Source organism: Drosophila guanche, unplaced genomic scaffold (assembly GCF_900245975.1).
Source record: "Drosophila guanche unplaced genomic scaffold, DGUA_6, whole genome shotgun sequence".
Taxonomy (NCBI): Eukaryota; Metazoa; Arthropoda; class Insecta; order Diptera; family Drosophilidae; genus Drosophila; species Drosophila guanche.
Genome location: NW_022995782.1, coordinates 110,116 through 114,822, shown reverse-complemented (window position 1 = coordinate 114,822; position 4,707 = coordinate 110,116).

Below are 4,707 nucleotides of genomic sequence, written 5' to 3'. Positions count from 1 at the left end.
GAATGGAGTTTTTAGTTTTCTTTTATCTTCCACATCGTAGGTTTGGGAGGGTTTCGCCCTTTTGCGGGGGCGGAAGGGGGCGGGGCTAATTTTTTAAATACACTTGTAACAGTGTAAGTATACAGCACTCTGGATGCAAAATTTGGTGACTCTAGCTTTTATAGTCTCTGAGATCCAGGCACTTAACAAGACGAACGGACAGAAGGACAGACGGACGGACAGACAGACACGGCTCAATCGACTAGGCTATTGATGCTGATCAAGAATATATATACATTATGGGGTCGGAAACTTTTCCTTCTGTGTGTTACATACATCCACTTTGTGCATAAATACAATATACCCTATTTACTCTTCGAGTACCGGGTATAAAAATAATGTAAGGTACTTGCAACAAATTTAAATGTACGTTTTCTTTTTTTTGTTATGTTATTTAATCACTATAGCGAAATTGGTTGGTCGCAGACGATGAGTCCGCATTGACCAGGTACTTCAGTTTATGTTGAATATTGAAAATTTTGAACTCAAAAAAGAGTTGTTTGCCGAACGAGAAATTTACATTTTCACAAGTTTTGTTCGATTTTGTTTAAGTTTTATGTTCTGGTAGATTACTTTTGTATGTTGTATATTGTATCCCCTTTGATTCCTTATAAAGTAAGATTTCCCCATCAAACAATAATTCCTCTGCTAAGACTCCAAATTTTGTTAATTATTCGGACATCCCTGGCGAAACACACACCGCATGTGAGTTTTATGACCGGCTCAAAGTTAGCTTGGCGTGAAGAAGAGACTGAACGATGACGATGACAGGAAGAGGAGAGGTGGCACGACTGCAGGGATATATAAATATGCACATGAACTGACTGACTTTGGGGGCGGGTTCGGGTGACAGCAGCTGATACCGGAACAATGACAAGGAAGAGACCATGCTTTCGCTTCGACCGCTGGCATTGGGTTTGCTCAGGTAACTGGTACAGTCTCCATGGTGTCACCGCCACAGTACTCATGCTCGGTTCCGCACTTGTTCTCGCTCGGTCTGTCGTTCCTTCCTCATCATAACGCCAAACGAAATGAGGTTAATTAATGAATTGTTAATATAATTTGCGACCACACGTCGCCACATTTGCACTTACTCTTACAGAGGGCGGCGGCCAGCCGCCTGGCTGCTGCCTGCAAGCCTCCTGATGCTCCTGCCACATGCCACAAAATGTGCACACAGTTGCAGCAACGGTCTCGCTCTGCGCCTTGGCAGCTGCAACATGATATTATTATGAGGTGCACCGGTATGAAATGGGGCCTGGAATGGCATGGAACGGTATGGGGCCTTTGGATGAGGTTGGTCCAGAGAGATGGCTTTTTTTCTGCCCGAGCGTCAGCTGCAATCCAATTTCTAGCTTGAACAATGTGAGAGAGTATGTGTGTCTGTGCGAGTGCTTTATTATTTTACCAGCACATGGCTACACACACACACTCTCGCTCGAAGAGACTTCCCTATGAGTATATGTATGTGTGTGAACAGCTCATTATTATTAAAATTTGTAGAATTTTTGGGTTGCAACTAAGCTGCATATAAATTCAGCTACTTGCCACTGCCACACTTCTCAGAGCAACGCCCGCAGCCCCCACCCGTGTTGTGTTAAAGGATGTCGGAGCTCTCTTGCCTTCCTCTCCCCGTATCTTCATAATTCAAAGGCGCAACCACTATTTGACAATTTGCTGCAAGGATGTGAAGATGTGAAGAGCGCCAAGGCAGCAAACAGCAGCTGCTCCGACACTCCAACGGAGGCAAAAGACGGTGAAGATTTTCGGTACTTTTTCATAGACATATAATTCAGTGAAAAAGTTTAGTAAATTTTCCATTTTCCAGTGGGTAGGATGGGATGCCTTTTGGCATAAGAGAAAAAGCAGATTACTTCGGCACCAAGCTCAGGGTCGCCTCCGCACTAAGGCAAAACTTAATGGGTGGCAATCTATTTTTAACGAGAAGGGACGTGTGGGATGCTTGTTACGCGTCACAACTTTTATACCCTGCGCTCAGGACTACATCTGCACCTTAGCGGTGTTTTGTCGAATTTTAAATTTTTTCTTCATCTGTCATCTACATCTACAACACTTCTCACACCAACACGCTCCGTTAGCTCGCCGCCCTTCCCTAGACCCACATACTGCAGACTCGCGGCAGAGGAAGAGGCAGCGACCGCGCACAAAAAAAAAAACAAATAAAAGCTGCGGGACGGGGTGGGTTAAAAGTCTTCAGAGTCAGGGGCAGAGGGAGGGCAGAGGCAGGGGCCGAGTGAAGCAGAAGCAGAGTGTGAATGAGAGAATGTTAAAAGAACAACAAAAGCTGCGGGACAGGGTGGGTTTAGCCACTGCAAATTAATTTATTCATTCTGGCTATAATAATGTTCCAATCGGATCCCAATTTGGTGATCCGATAGATATTGCCATTCCCTACGGAATGGCGTTTTTTGTTTTATTTTATCTTCAAAATTGTAGATTTGGGAGGTTTTCGGTTTTTTGCGGAGGCGAAAGGGGGCGTGGCTCATTTTTGAAATACACTGGTTGCAGTGTGAGCATATAGCAGTATGGATGCAAAATTTGGTGTCTCTAGCTTTTATAGTCTCTGAGAACTAGGCGACAAACAAGACGGACAGACGGACAGACAGACATGGCTCTATCGACTCGTCTATTGATGCTGATCAAGAATATATATACTTTATGGGGTCGGAAACGTTTCCTTCTGTGCGTTACATACAACCGTTATTCCCAACAAATACAATATACCCTATTTACTCTTTGAGTACCGGGTATAAAAAGTACATTGTTTCCTGCATATTGATATCCCAGAAAGTATCCCAGTGTTTACTTAAGAGATTAGCTGGGGGAAAGTTGATGTGTTTCTTGCAAATTTTCGTGCATTCTCCGAATTTGTTCTGATTTCGAACTCTGCATGAAATCGAAAGATAAAGTATTCAAGTCAAACAAAACATTTTTAGTGTACACTCAATTTTTATTTCAATAGTTTATGCTCTACATTCTTTATACCCGGTACTGGAAGAGTAAAATGGTATATTTTATTTGTAGTCAATGTGGAGCAATGTGCGTAACGCACAAGTCTATGTCTGTCTGTCTGTCTGCCCGCCTGTCCGTCCGTCTGGATGAGCGCCTGGATATCAAAGACCATAAGGACTAGAGCTCCCAACTGTTGTGTTATATTACACTGTTACAAGTTTATATCAAAATCTCGCCCCGCTTCCTTCCGCCCCCACAAAAGTCTCCCACACCCAATATTCTGAAGATAAAATAATGGGGAAAAGGCCCGATTTGTTTGCAACAATCCAAAAAATGAAGCTAGACCTCTACAAATTGGCACGAATGTTACACTAAAGTAGAATTTAGTCATTTGGACCTAGCCTACATACTGGAACCCATTTACGCCGAATTTATTATAAAACATTTTTTTCAAACGATTAGTTACGGTTAAAGATCCTTTAAAACATTTAGGAACTTTGAAAAAAAATATTTGATTGACTGATTGAATGATTGATTGGTTAAATGTAATCAGCATGAGTGAACACATAAATCTGAAATATTTAAGATATTCCGAAAAGGGGAAAAGATGTGCAAAATTCATCAACACCACATGATTATATAATAATTGTTTAATAATATTGTAATAAGCCTGCATTCTTTGATGTCGTTATAATGAATTTATCTTTATTGTAAAATTGCACTTATGTTTATACCAAAATAAAGAGGGCGAGTTGCCCCATGCAGGTGTCACATTAGCGTAGGAGTTTAGCACTCCGAATTATACGTCGCATGGTCAATATGCTGACGTTATAATTCGGACGGCGGCAGTTTTTCCTAATGCCAAATGGATCGCCTTTCGCCATTGCTTTTGATTTCAATTTGCAGGTGTCATCTTAGCGTGGGAAATTATTATATGTTTATGTAGAAATTCGACTTTAGGGTTGTAAGGAATCTTTCTGGCTGGGGAACATCTCTCAGTCACGCCAGGGTCGAAATTACTGCAAAATTTATAATTTTTCCGGTTTCCGGATTCCGGCAAAGGAAAAAGGGTTCAATATTGGACACTGTTGGACGATAAGGGAAGGGGAAGGAATACTCGAGGACGTCAGTCAACGTCTGCAAAGGCCAAGACTATCGTCGGACGGCGCTTTGGGGACCCGTGCATCGACTCAATACTACTAAAGAACACCTGGAAAACTACCACTACGATGTATAATGAAGATGTACGATACCCACGATACCCTCAGCACCATAATAGTATCACGCGGAACATTTGTCTGCAACTAAATTCTTTATTTTCAACTTTTACCCTGCCTACCGCACCGGCTCGCTTACCCTGCCTACTTTATTCGGCGTCACGCGTTCAGTTGGCAATGTGTGTTCCTGTTTAAACTCCGGCGGGAGGGGTGATGCGTAGAAATTCCTCGCTGGCTCGCCGTCTGTGAAAATCAAGTCTCCTGCCCCGGGTCGGGTGTGCGGCTCGCCTCCTCGCGTTGGGGATACTCTGTCGTCCGTGGGGTTGCGCAGATATTCCGTAATATTGGATATCAGCTCCACGCGCAGGTGCCGATCCCACGAGTCTATGCGCCAATATAGCGGTGCTTCCGCCCACGTGCCTTCGTCCTGCACCACCGGTACCCCTCGGTGAAGTTGGAACAGCTCCAACAAAACCGC